We start from the raw sequence: 15,410 nt of genomic DNA, 5'->3' as shown, positions 1-15,410 counted from the left end.
GCCACATGTTTGCATTCTAAATCTGTCTACACTATACTCTGTTTTTCATTCGAAATCTGTCTCACAAAATCTGAACTATACTGCCCCAAATCTAAACTATACTATGTTTTTCACTTCAGATTATTAGTCTTGTAGCTCTATTTGTTTTAGATTTAAGTTAATACATTCACAAAAAATAGATATTCCCGTACATACACATGTTATAATACACATAATCTGAAGTGATTATAAGTGGCTATCTGTGAAAATCTGTTTGCAAAAATCTGTTGGATAAAATCTGTTTAAGAAAAGCTGAACGTATGTGTTCGCAAAAAAATGTTGGAAAATATAAATCTGTTAATGATAATTTCTTTGAATTCGAACTCTGTATAAATTAAAAAATCTGTCTGCAACAACTCTTCCTGTATTGACATAGTGTATGCAAAAAATCTTATGGCTCAACTTTGGTGCATAAAGTGTCTTTCAGTTATACGTTGATGTGTTAACAGGTACCAGAAAATGGAGAGTTGGATTTTCCTAAGTTCTTCGAGGATAGCCACACTTTCAACATTTACGAATGGCTGGATCCATCTGAAATGCGGTGAACTTTAAATACCTGATACAAAATTAGGACCATCACCAACTAATCCAACTTCAGCCATGTAGGGTGTAGCACAACCATTAGGACAACCAGTTATCATTATCACTATAGATTCATTATATTCAAGACCAACCTGAAATCATAAAAGTCCATCTAGTTAACACGTATCATTACCCAATCTAACAATATGACCTTAATCGAAAACCTTTTCTAGCTACTTTGCTGGATTTTTTTAATTTATGTAGCTTAATTAATATACCTTCTCAAGTACATCATGAAAATCTGGCCGCCTCTATTTTACTAGAATACTCAAGTACTTTACTAGAATACTCTTGTAATCTCAAGTACTTTACTAGAATACTGCTGCCTCTATTTCCAAATCTGGCTACAAATCTGTCTAAAAATCTGTCTCCAAATCTGTCTAGCAATTTGTTTTAAAATTTGTTAATGAAAATTTGTCTATACAAATCTGTCTGCAAAAACTCTGTTATCATACAGATCTGTCTGCAAAAATCTGTATAAAGTGTCATTGATTTATACGTTGATGTGTTAACAGGTAGCAAAAGATGGAGAGTTGGATTTCCCAAAGTTCTATGAGGACAGCCACACTTCAAAGAAAACGAATGACTAGATCCATCTGAAATGCCGTGAGCTGCATGTAAGTATGTGACAAGGAAATATATGTATTCAATATTTTCTTGTACTTAGTACCCAATAATACATATATGTTGCCAAAGTTTTTTCCGTCTTATTTATTTGCAATGACAGCAAGAGATTGTCAATGTACAAGCGGCTGCCATCGAGTCGGGGACGCCATTGACACAAGAGGAGATTTCAAGGCAAGTGCTAGGACAGAAGAAAAGGTAATTGCTTGGATTTGGGAGTGGCCCACAACCCTCTACCATATTTGCAACACAAGCACACGATAAGGACATGGTGGCAATGCGAGTTGAGGTGGAGGCACTTCATGAGGAGCGGCAAAAAGATCATGACGAGTTAATGAAAGAGCGAGAAAAGCGTGAGAGATGTTACAATGAGCTGTTGAAAGAGCGAGATGAGCGCATTCAATTATCCAATGAGATATTGAAAGAGCGGGAGGAGGGACAAAAGGCAAGGAAGGAGACAAATACAAAGGTCGAGCATCTTAATAACGTAGTCGCCAAACTATCACAACTCTTGGAAATCTAAGTTAGGCATCCGACGTTTGTTTTTTGGTAAGAACAATTTCATTAATGTCACACTTACTTTGTTTAAATATGTTCGCTTTAAGAGTTGAAAATGTCATCAATTTCGGAGTTAATCTGCCTCACAAATTCAATGGGGGTTGTTTAAATATGTTCGCTTTAACTTTTGTTCATAAGTTTCTGAGCTGATTCTTTATACTCATTCCTAGATTACAAACCAAGACCGTCATTCACTAAAACCTCTGTTTATACCCACCAACCATCAAAGTTGAAAACCTTTGCATTTTCAACTTTAATTTACATTGTATCATTACCACCCAAGACCCTCATTCACTGAACAGCCACAAGTCAAAAAGAATACTTCAAATGAGGAGTTGTTTAAATATATTCACTTTGTTTCTTAACAATGAACTTGTATTTAAAATATGTACTTGATTAAGATTAACTATAGTAGAAACATGTTAAAAAAACATAGCGAATTTCAATCTTCGTTTACAGTAACATGTAAACTTTCAACAGTGGTATTTTGAATAGTAACTCGAACCACTATTTGAACGTAATGGTAAGCTTCCCGGTGACAAATGTGACATGTAGGGACAGACGGTACGTAAATAGGACACATACGTTGGGAGTTAGAGTTGAAAATGTCATAAACTTAGTCGAAAATAGGGGTTCGGGGGGCGAAAATGCAAAACAACCCCCGAAACACCGTTTTCTCGTAATGGGAAGCTTCCTGGTGATAAATGTGACATGTAGGGACAGATGGTACGTAAATAGGACACCTACGTTGGGAATTAGAGTTGAAAATGTCATAAACTTAGTCGGAAAAAGGGGTTCGCAGGGTGAAAATGCAAAACAGCCCCCGAACCTTTCATTTTCTCGTAACGGGAAGCTTCCCGGTGATAAATGTGACATGTAGGGACAGATGGTACGTAAATAGGACACCTACGTTGGGAATTAGAGTTGAAAATGTCATAAACTTAGTAAAAAAAAAGGTTCGGGGGGCGAAAATGCAAAACAGCCCCCGAAACACTATTTTCTCATAACGGGAAGCTTCCCGGTGATAAATGTGACATGTAGGGACAGACGGTACGTAAATAGGACACCTACGTTGGGAGTTGGAGTTGAAAATGTCATAAACTTAGTCGAAAAAAAGGGTTCGGGGGGCGAAAATGCAAAACAGCCCCCGAAACACTGTTTTCTCGTAACGGGAAGCTTCTCGGTGATAAATGTGACATGTAGGGATAGACGGCACGTAAATAGGACACCTACGTTGGCAATTATAGTTGAAAATGTCATAAACTTAGTCAAAAAAATGAGTTCGGGGTGGGAAAATGTAGAACAAGCCTCGAACCATTGTTTTTTTGTAATGGGAACCTTTCTGGAGACAAATGTGTCATGTACGGACATACGGTATGTAAGTAGTACACGTACATTGGGATTTAGGGTTGAAAATGTCATGAACTTAGTCGAAAAAAGGGATTCGGGGGGCGAAAATGCACAACAGCCCCCGAGCCACTGGTTTTTCGTGACAGGAAGCTTCTTGGTGATAAATGTGACATGTAGGGATAGCCGATACGCAAGTAGGACAAGTACGTTGGGAGTTAGAGTTGAAAATGTCATAAACTTAGTCGAAAAAAGGGGTTTGGGGGGCACCATTTTGCAAGAACTAAATGTGACGAAGGATATATCCTGTTGACCTAATCGTTTGGAAATTCGAACAATGGATCTGTAAAGTTCAGCTAAGGTTTAGGCGCAATTGTGTATTTGATAAGTTTAACTATCACCACTGCAAAATGTGCAACAACAGTTGAACAATAGACAGTTCATATATATAACATGGCGTCAAGATTTGGCTGATGGGAGGATAATTCCTCAGTAACAGAACAGGGAACTTAGGACTAAAGAAGCTAAGTATTGAAGATACCTATCAAAATTAGATGGTGTTATGGAAGAATTGTTAAGCATAATCTTTTTTAGCTCTTGTCCCCATAAGCCTATAAAGAACCCAAGGCATTACTCATTCGCAAACAGAAGCATATCTACATCTATAAACCCATTAATTAGTTAAATAGAAATGAACAGTATTATGAATTCATTACATTGTTGACTTAGTTTCTTCTTTAAGGAAAGCGTTTCCAAAATTTCAATGATTATATCGAGAAAATTAGAATCTTTTATGAAGAAAAAGACCATATTAACTTCCATCCGTGGAGGTCACAAAAGCACTGTTTTAACGTAACTAGAAGCTTCATGGAGGTCACAAAAGCGTAAGCATAGTGAGTTTTATGGATACCAGACAAACTCTAATGATGGGTCCTCTTTCATTTTTACTTAGATAGATTTAGAGATTAAAAAGCTAAAACAAGAACTCATGATGGGTCCATGTTTGGATGTCTTGCATTAGTTAATAGATATTACTCTCCTTGTCTTTTAATGTTTGAAATTATTACGATAGATATATGTCGTCCAGAAGTGCCTATACACGCACCGAACTAATATTTTTTTCCCATTTTTTGCAGATGTTTTTGGACATACAAATGTGGATATGTTTTTGTTGACAAGTACGGGAGGGCATTGTTTTTATATCTCTTGTGTATATAGTGGTTTGTACAAATTAATTTTTTGGTAGAGTAAATATCAGCTAATTTGGTAGAAATTAACATAGCACGTGGTACAAAATAGTTTTGTGGCAGTACAGAATATAATTTTTGTTGTGGTACAAAAGTTCTAGGTGTACAATTAATTTGGTTATTCTAGTATTATGTATGGAATTAAATTATTGACGTGGGATTAGACTTGGTTCTTATGAAATTTGTAATATATATATATAAGTGGACGTTCAATATTAATTTTTTGGATGGTTGGAACTGAAATGTGTGCACGTTGTTGAATGCTTGATAACATATTTACATTTGATGGATTATATTGTTTATCACTAGTGTACAGGTTGTATTAATAATGGATACAGGTTGTTTAGAAAATTTTATTTATAAAAAAAAAAACACGTTAAAGTATTTGGCCACCAAATATTTTGGTAGCTAAATACGTAATCAAATGTTTTGGTAAGTAAGAATTTAGTAGCAAAAACATAACCCATTAATTTTTTGCGACCAAATAATTAGTAGCTAAAACAATTGAGAATGAGAGAAAGAAACTATTGGCCACTAAATTTTTTAGTCACGGAAAAAATGGTATCATTTGGCGACTAAAACGTTTGGTGGCAAAAAGTGAAGAAGTGAATGTGAGGAGGCTTTTGGCTGCAAAACTTTTAGTGGGCAAAAGTAACAATGACAAAAATTACTTAGTCGCTAAAAATATGTATTCTATTGGTGACAAAAATGTTTGGTCTATAATAGTTATTCTCAAATTATGGTAGCACTTTTAGTGACTAATACTTTAGTGGCGGAAACAAACCTTTTGCCGACTAAACTACAATTAGTAGCCAAATGTGTACTTTCGGCGACGAATTATTTAGTAGCTAAAAGTGACACCTTCCCTGACCAGAAGCCTTTAGTAGCGAAAAAGCTTCATTCGGCGACTAATACTTTAGTGGCGGAAACAAACCTTTTGCCGACTAAACTACAATTAGTAGCCAAATGTGTACTTTCGGCGACGAATTATTTAGTAGCTAAAAGTGACACCTTCCCCGACCATAACAACTTAGTAGCGAAAAAGCCTCATTCGGCGACTAAAGGCTTTAGTGGCGGAAACAAACCTTTTTCTGACTAAACTAAAATTAGTAGCCAAATGTAGTCACTTTCGGCGACCAAACAAGTTTTAGTCGCCAATACTATCGCCAACAGGGTAAAGGCGACGAGCTTAGCGACAAAATATTTTAGTCGCTAAATCGTTTCAGCGACTAAATATTGGACTTTTGGCGACCAATATTTTGGTAGCCAAAAGTGACATTTCTTGTAGTGCATGGAAGCCATTTTCATGGCCAAATTTGCTGCCATTTCCCTCCTTTGGAAATCAGGCATCAACCTCAAGCTATCTTTAATCTCAGACATCAAATGTTACAAATCCTCAAAGTCATAATGTGTACCCTTATCAAGTTCTAAGGCTTTGTCAGGTTCATGTGCATTTGGCAATACTTCCTTGTCAATCTCTTCATCCAACTGAGACATTGATGTAGAAGATTGTTGCTCTCCTCCAAACCTAATCTCTTTGTCTCCCTCACATCCATTGGTGTTTGCAACAGAGCCATATGAAGATACCCATCCTCCATCTATGTCATCCCATGGTTCTGCTGAATCGACAGATAATACTTCATATCCAAATTCATAATCAGATTCTTCTTTTGGCATCTCTGACCAGTGAAGATGAAAAATTCAGCAGTCTGAATAAACAAAAAGCAAACTGTCAAATTCAATGAAAGTAGTACATCGAACCTTGCTTCTCAGACAGAGATAGTTCAGTTATCTAACGGAAGGATTTCAAGATCATTCCAGGCCACATATGAGCAGAAAGAGCCCCATAGAGTCGTTCAACACCCTGAAAATCTCCATCAACTGACAAACCTGAAAAGAAAATAGTTTTTATCTTATCAATAATATTACACACACATGCAACAAAAATATAAGGCAAATCAAGGGAGCTAAGCTACAGATTACACTTCCATTTCAATGTGCATGAACTTCACAACAAATGAAAAGTCGTATATGACTCAAAAAAGAAAAGACTCTGCAAAGGCATATGTGAAGGTGTTAATCATAAATTTATCAATTTATTTGATAAGTTGATGTGGTCTAATGGATTTAGACATACTCTCTCATCCAAACAGAACTCTTTCCTCCTCCTCTCCTTTTCCTGGTTCTTTTCTCTTTCTTTTTCTTATTTTCTTGATTATCCCCCATTCTTTTATATTGTTCCCCAGGGACCCTCTAAGGGCCCACTGCCTCCTCATGGGCTTTGACCTCATTCATGAGCTTGCTATACAGCCCATGGGATACACGGCTCTGATGGCCCTTTTACTTGGTTTTACTCAACTACGGCCCTCCACTGGACCTAGCATGGTGTCACACACTGGCAATACGGAAGTCTTGATAAAGATATGTAAGTGTGTATGGGGCTAGTTAACTCTCTTCACTAGCCCGCCAATAAAGCTCAAGAGGTTTGCAAAGACAAGAAAACACAATATTAGTTAAGTTGATGAGCCACAAGATTGGAGACAAAACACAAAATAGCAATCAACAAGCTAGAAGTAAAGTAAGCAACAATTGAAAGGCTTTGCACAATTTAAAGGCGAAAGGAACTTTTCATTACTAAAAAGAAGGCATTACAATAGTTGGACAATGCACTAAAAGTGCTACAAAAGTTGCCTTACCATAAGCTAGGTTGGGGTACATTAAAGGCACAAGTGGTCTGGTTCAACACTTGGGTACCCCCTCTTTAATATAGCTTGTTAAGCATTTTCCAAGCTGGAAGGAGGAAACATCCAATATGTTTGAGGAGTCATAATGGATTTTTAAAAATTCTACAAAAATAGAAAAATTATAACTCTTGGTCCCAAAACACCTTTAATACTAAGGTATTTACATAAAAATTTACAGGGTAAAAAGATTACATTTGACCCTCTAAAATTTGGCCTAAAGTTACTACTTGGTGGTTAGGTTGCTTCATGGCATGTCTTGGACTATCTTGAGCCTTTGCTTGCACTTGCACCAACAACTTCTTAGACATGTCTTTGGCTCTCCAAAGGGCACAAATGTGTGTGGCATCAAGGTGTTGACCCTTGGATGGGCGCACCTTGACAGTCTCTCCTACTTGAACGATCGACGCCCTCGACGACTTGGCCCAATAAGCATCAATCTCGTCTTGAAAAGCCGAAAAGTCCGCCTCCCGTTCCTAGCTGATTTCTTTATCTCCAAGGCCTTTCCATTTCACCAAGTATTGCCTTTGTTTCTTCTTGGAAACCATTTTCACCCGATCGGCCAAGATAGTTTGGCAACCGAACTTTTAGTCAAAAAGCCAAAAAATTACTAAATTAGCCAAAAAGCCAACACCCCATACCAAAAAGTCAAAAATTCTTTTTTCTCTCTACTTTTGCACATCTTTTCATAAAAAGCCAAAAAGTCATCCCAAACATACTAGTTTTTTTTAGCTCATATTTTAACCAAAAAGCCAAAAAGTTACTAATTTAGCCTGTTCCCAAACGAGGCCTCAATAAACCTTTTTCTTGCTTTGGCTGTGATGGTTTGGCGTTTCAGCTCATTTCGAGTTGGATCTTCTTTGTCTAGATAGTAAGATTTCAAATAACTCACATGGAAAACCGGATGCACTTTCACTTAAGATGGAGCATTTATCTTGTAAGCACACTTGCCAATTCTCTTCAGAATGGTTACCGGTCCCTCATACTTGCGCACTAGCCTTCTGTCTCTTCCCCTCATGAACTTGCATTGCTTAGGGTTGAGTTTGACAAGAACTTGATCCCCAGCTCTAAACTCAAGTGGCCTCCTTTTTTCATCAGCCCATTTCTTCATTTTATTTGCTTCTTTTTCAAGATAGGCACGAGTAATGTCATGGTTCCTCTTCCATTCCTTAGCAAATTGGTAAGCCCTGGGTGCCTTTCCTTCATAAGGTCCATCCACTGTGTGGGGCAACAGTGGCTGCTGTCCATTAACTATCTCAAAAGCACTCTTGCCTGTAGAGCTACTCTTTTGAGAGTTGAAGCATAACTGTGCTACATCAAGAAGTTACACCCAATTTCGTTGATTAGCATTGAAAAAGTGGTGCAAATACTCCTCGAGCATACAGTTGAAGCGTTCAGTTTGCCCATCCGTTTCTGGATGGTAGCTTGATGAAGTATTAAGTTGTGACCTAAGAAGCTTGAATAACTCCGTCCAGAAGTTGCCAACAAAGCGCGTATCTCGGTCACTAACAATACTTTTAGGCACACCCCAATATTTAACAATGTGTTTGAAAAAGAGTTGGGCAGTCTCCTCCTCTGAAACATACTTTGGGGCCGCAATAAAGGTGACATATTTGGAGAACCGGTCCACAATAGTCAAGATAGTCCTGATGTCTCCCACTTTAGGCAATCTAGTGATGAAGTCAAGTGATACTCTTTCCCATGGACGTTTAGGCACAGGTAAAGGTTCAAGCAAGCCTGCTTTCTTCTTATGCTCAACCTTGTCTTGCTGGCAAGTGAGACAAGTGAGGACATATTCTTCTATATCATTACGCATTTGGGGCCAATAATATCCTTGTTTCACGAAGGCTAATGTTCGCTCCCAACCTAGATGTCCTGCCCAAAGTGTATCATGGCACTCTCTAAGAAGTGTCTTCCTCAAATCACCAGCCCTGGGTATAAATATGCGGCTACCTGTTGTCATTAGAAGTCCATCTTGCACCCAAAATTGGCGAGTCTTGCCCTTTTTAACAAGTTTCATAAGATTCTTTGCCATAGCATCCTTGTCTAGATGAGCCTTGATTTTTCCCTTGAGGCTGGTTGAAATGGAAGGAAGTGAACATATATGATGGCACACGACAAGCTCCGCCTTCCTACTTAGTGCATCAGCGACATGGTTAGTGGCACCAGCCTTGTATTCTAAGGCAAAATCAAACTCTGCCAACTTCTCTTGCCATCGTGCTTGCCGTGTGCTTAGCTTGGGCTATGTTAAGAAATGGCTAACCGTCGTGTTGTCAATCTTTACAACAAACCGCGAGCCCAACATGTAATGCCTCCAAGTCCTTAGACAATGCACTACTGCAAGCAACTCTTTCTCATGAGCTGGATATCTCTACTCCGCATCATTAAGCTTTCTACTCTCATAGGCAATTAGGTGACCATCCTGCAAAAGAACACCACCCAAAGCAAAATCAGATGCATCAGTTTGTATCTCAAAAGCTTTACCTAAGTCAGGTAGAGCAAGAACATGATCTTTTGACATGGCTTCTTTCAAGGCTTGAAAGGCTTGTTGGCACTCCTCTGCCCAAACATATGGCTTGCCCTTCTTTAGCAACTCTGTTAATGGGGAAGCTAGTCTTGAGTAGCCTTCAACAAACTTGCGATAATAATTAGCCAACCCAAGGAATGATCGCAACTCTGAGACATTAGTGGGTGGATGCCACTCTTGAATAGCCTTGACCTTCTCTTGGTCCATTTTGGTGCATCACTGCTCAACAATGTGCCCTAAAGAACACTTCTCTAGCTTGATATAAAGTTTGTGCTCTCTCAACTTGGTAAAGGCCTTCTAAAGATGTTCCACGTGCTCTTCTAAAGTGGAGCTATAAATTACAATGTTATCCAAATATACTACCACGAACTGGTCCAGTTACTTTTGAAAAACGTCATTCATCATGGTGCAGAATGTTGCTGGGGCATTGGTCAAGCCAAATGGCCTTCTAAAGATGTTCCACGTGCTCTTCTAAAGTGGAGTCATAACGAGTAACACAAGTAGTTTTAGGCTCGTCTCTGTAGACACCCCATTTTTGACCGTCCTCAAGACTTGGACGTCATCGTTTGAACACTCGATGATCATCCATGTTCGAGTTCGTTTTGAGTTCCTGAAGGTCTCGGTTGCGCGCCTTGCCTTAGGATCTCTCAACTTGTTTATTTTGTGCTTGGTTGTGGACCAAGGACTTGTGGTTTTGCTTCTGAGGGAAGAGGGTGGCTTGTTAGCCATCCCTACAACCCATTGGCTAAAGCATTGTGCCATCGGCCTTCTTTTCTTGCCATCGGCCATAAGTGGTGGCCGATCGGCACTCTTTTTGGTCGATCGACACTCTTTTTGGTCGATCGGCCATATTTCTTGGCCGAGACCTTTCCATCTGCTTTTGCAAATATTTTTGTGCCAGTTGAGCATAATTGCCATCCTCCATACGCGTGTATGGAGGGATTGAATCAAGACTCAAGCTTGCTCAACAAGCTTGAGAATTGATTTTCTATAAGAAGGGAGACCTCTCTCCCTTTTCAGAGGTTCTAAAAATTTGGGATAGAAGTTATATATCTCTCTATATATTTTACCTCTCCCTCTTCATTTACCTTTGTTTGTGCTCAAAAGTGTAAAATCTTTATACTATTGCACCCAAACACCTACTAGAACACCATCCTTTTGTTGCTGAGGTGCTGAGAAGTTGGTTTTAGTGTTTTTGGGTTGGTTTGAACTCAGAAAAGCTGCTCGAGTTGTGTTCTTGAAGGTGTTCTTCAAGGGTGAAAAACTAACCTTTTAATCCCTTGTTTTGGCTTAAGCTTTTAGACCTATTTGTATGCTGATTTAAGCTTAACTTTATACTGTAAAAAGTTCTGATTTTTCATGCTTGTGATGTTTGTTTAAGGTCATTTTTGTGTTGGGGGTTGTCTACCCCCTCTTAGGCCTTGTTTGGTCTTGTTTTGTGCCTTCATTTTAAGCTTTTGGAACCACCTTGTTTTGACCTTCTCACCACTGAAATCCAGAGGATTTTCAGTGGTGGAAAGGTGGCTTTTGAGTCTTAAATAGAAGAGGGACACCCCCCTCTCCTTGTGTCTTGTATGCTAATATAAATGACTCATAATAGTAGCATGTTTGCTTAGCATGTTTTGGTTCCATTTCAGCAACTTTTTGGTGTTATTTTAGCATGCTTCAACTCTTTTTTAAGTTGGTTTGATAGCATCTTGCATGCTTCACATACTTGTAAAGCAATCTTGCATGCAAGCATAACATGCATCTTGTGTTTGGACCATCATTCGTGTAGTGTAATACACCTTCGTAGTCAAAACTCTTGCATGTCAGATGGACCATCATTTTGACATGCATCTTGCATGTCAAAACTCTGGTTTTATTGGTTAAGTCATGCCATTTTGGTTTTAATAGGTGTAGTGTAATACACCTTTGTAGCCTTGCATGCTTCATGATTTTGGTACTTTGTTCTAGCTTGTGTTGACTAGGTTCAAGCATGCTTTTGGTCTTGCATTGACCTGCCTTGGAACTGTTTTGGTTGCCCTTAGCCCTTTGGGGTTTGCTTTGTATGGCCATGGTGTAAATCCCTTTACTAGCCTTAAGCTTTGAGCCTCATGCATGCTATGCTTGTGTTATGTGTGTGATTTGGCATCATTCCTAACATCATTTCAGAACATGTAGTGTTGTCATACTTGCATGCTTTACACTCTTTAAGTGCTCTTGAGAGTTGTCCTCTTTATGCCTTAATTCTTGGGCCAATTGGCATGCATGCTTGTCTTACAATTCATGTCATCAATTCATCATTTTGGCCACTGTTTTTGGCATGGCTGAGGTCTATCCATTTCCGGTTTAAGTCCATTAGGTATGTGGTTTGCATGTTGTTGCATGCTTGTTGCATTCCATGTTGTTGCATGCTTGGTACATTGTATGTTGTTGCATGCTAGTTTCATTACATAACATTTTTGCATGTCGTTGCATGCTTGGTACATTGCATGTTTGCATGTTTAGGTTGCATTGCATTTTCCATGCTTGTTACATTGCATTTGGCATGCTTATGTTGCATTGCATAGCATCTCCATGTTGCATTGCATAGCATCTCCATGTTGCATGCATTGCATTGTGTTTGGTTTAGGTGTTAAGCCAAACACGAGGAACGAAGGACGTTTCATACTTGAAGTGATGAAACGTGCCTCAATTCTCAGTCGCCGACACTCTTGATCAAACATGATAGAGTTTAAGGCACTTATGTGTTTTTGTGCATTTCATTCCATATTGATTTGTGCAACTTGGCCTCTTTGGCCATCATGCATTGGAATGCGTAATTGATGGCTCGAGAGTCGAGCACTACACGTCTTTGAGCTTTGAACATGATAAGGGGTGTAGTTCCACAACATTTTCTTTCAAATGTATTGCCATGCCTCTGTTTGTACTCTGCTGCAGCAAAAGGAGCAGTTTGCAGGAAGAGATAGTCGATCGGCTATCTAGTGTGCCGATCGGCTAACAATATTTGGCCGATGGACTCAAAAGTGGTCGATGACCCTTATCCCTTGGCCGATGACCATACCATTTGGCCGATGGCCTCTCAGCATGTCTATGAGGTGGATCAGAATTGTTTTGGAGATTTGTATAGCTTTTAGAAGTCTAAAATAGTGCAACCATAGGCAACATGAGGCATGGCAACGGATTTCCGAACAAGGCGATCGAGTATGCATCATTCATCATTCTGAGGCAGAGCTATGGCAGCTCAATTCAGCTTCTTTCCTTCCTTACTTAGTTGGTTTTGTAACTTAATTAATTTGCTTAATTAGTTAAGGTTTTGTAATAATTAATTAGTGTAGCGTAGCTAGCTAGTTAATTCATTCGGACCCTCCGTCGAGAGGGCGAATTTTGTAATAAGTGTGTGTGAGTATGTGAATGTCTTCCAACCCCACGTCTTTCTCCCTTTTACTTAACCGCTTTCTATGGTTAGTTTAGAACATATTTTAATTAGCATCCTTATCTTTGCATGTTTGCATCCATTCATCTGTCTTGCATGCACCGGACTCAGCGCATCATACTAACTGCATTGTATTTTAAATACATTTACTTGAATACATGATTATCAAGTTGCATTTCATATGCCATCTTAGAATAGCCGAGCCTATTTTAGTTGCATTTTTGCATGTGTTGCATTAGGCATCTTAACATAGCTAGGATCATGCATTGATTACTAACTAGCTATTGTTTTGGCTCGGAATACTAGGTAAGCTTTTATGCTTTAGCATCTTGCATGTATGTAAGTGTTGCCATGTTAGCATGCTTTCCATGAGGCGGTTTCTTCCACCTTGCACCAAATGTTGAAATACCCCCACAGGAAGGGGGTTGCTATAGTTTTTGGGAATTATTCAATCCATCCGCCGCCAGAGGTGTTTATACCGGTTCTGGAAATCGAGCATGGCACGAAGGATGTGTTCCTGTCAGGATTTACCCTAGCCGAGGCCCAGGTCGTACAGAACATTTTGGCTGTTGATGAGGGGTTATATGTCAGTGCACAGTCTGTGTACATCATGAACAAGCTCCAGCACATCCCTGGGATGGGATTAGGAAAAAGTGGCCGAAAAGGCATTACAGTATCGGCCGAAGTGCCGCACAACCCACATACCTTTGGCTTAGGTTATCTGCCTACCAAAAAGGACTGGGTGAGGAAAGGCAAAGAGATGGCTGGAAGAGCCAGAGCCAAACAAACCGGGAAGCCTTACGAGTTAGTACACCGACCTATCCAGGGCACCCTAAACGGACGCTTCGTCTGGGAGGGGGAAGACTTTCCATTCTGCGGCTTCCAAGAGCCATGGCTGAATGCCGAGAAAAGGTGCTTGTCAGGGTTTGAGATCTTCTTTTACTTGCAGTTATCCGGGGATGATGTTGCCGAAGAGCAGACAGACCCACCAGCTGAGGCTGAGCAGTATAAGGAAGAGGATTCCGAGAGCACCAAGATTGAAATGGGGGTAGCACTAGCTTGTCTACTTTTAGATCCTCCGATCGTACATGAGTGCTTTGGAGATAACTCAGTGTCCATGATTGGGAATGAAACGGCTGCGAGCCCATCTTCGAACATTCTGGATGCGTCCATCGCACCCTCCCTCGTCTGGTAGTACGAGGAGGGATTCTTATCGAGCAGCACCAGGTCAGGTAGTGAGCCAGAATCTGATTCCACCGAGTCTGTGGAGTCGAAATCAAGTTCCAGCTCGTCTGAGTCTGAGTCTGAGTCCGATATTCCTGGAGGTGGCAACCCAGATGCCACAGTCCTGTCTAGGTCGTCTTTTTCTTTCTCCTTTGAGTCTGTTGTTACAGAGGAATCAGGCGACTTGGAAGTGATTAATGAGAATGGAATGGCTATGGCCTTTGAGTATTTTTCTGTGCCCTTGACTTATTGTATTAATCAGGACTTTCAAAATTTCGATGAAAACAACGAGGAAGAAATTCTTCCGGTTTTGAAATATTTTCTTGATCAAGAGCAGGAGAGATTTGTTAAACCCTTGGTTGATAAAATCACCCAAATTAATGTGGTACTGAGAAGAACCCGCGGCTGGTCCAGGTTGGGTCCATGTTGTCTTCGGAGGAGCGCGAGCGCTTAGTCGCTTTATTAAAAGATTTCAAAGATGTTTTCGCGTGGTCCTACAAAGACATGCTTGGAATCGATCCTGAGATTGTACAGCACCGGATCCCTCTTGACCCAGAGGCCTGACCTGTTAAGCAAAAGCTCAGAAGGATCCGTCCGGACTGGGCTCTCAAGATCAAAGAAGAGGTCACCAAGAAAATTGACGCATGGTTCCTGCTGGTATCTGAATACCCAACTTGGTTGGCTAATATAGTTCCAGTACCGAAGAAGGACGGCAGAATTCGAGTATGTGTGGACTTCAGGGATTTGAACAAAGCCAGTCCGAAGGACGACTTTCCTCTACCGCATATCGATGAATTAGTGGACTTCACTGCTGGGCATGTGTTGCTCTCGTTCATGGATGGATTTTCTGGCTACAATCAGATTTTGATGACACCCGAAGACCGGGAGAAGACTGTTTTCACCACCCCGTAGGGGACCTATTGTTATAGGGTAATGCCGTTTGGGCTGAAGAATGCTGGGGCTACATGTCAACAGGTTGCGACCACAATTTTGCATGACATGATCCATAAAGAGGTTGAGGTGTACGTGGACATGATCCACAATTTTGCATGACATGATTGTCAAGTCCAAGGAAAGAGAGGACCACTACACCGCCTTGTAGA

This window comes from Camellia sinensis, chromosome 1 (assembly GCF_055761805.1).
Source record: "Camellia sinensis isolate YWXY chromosome 1, ASM5576180v1, whole genome shotgun sequence".
Lineage (NCBI taxonomy): Eukaryota > Viridiplantae > Streptophyta > Magnoliopsida > Ericales > Theaceae > Camellia > Camellia sinensis.
This window is presented reverse-complemented; position numbering follows the sequence as displayed.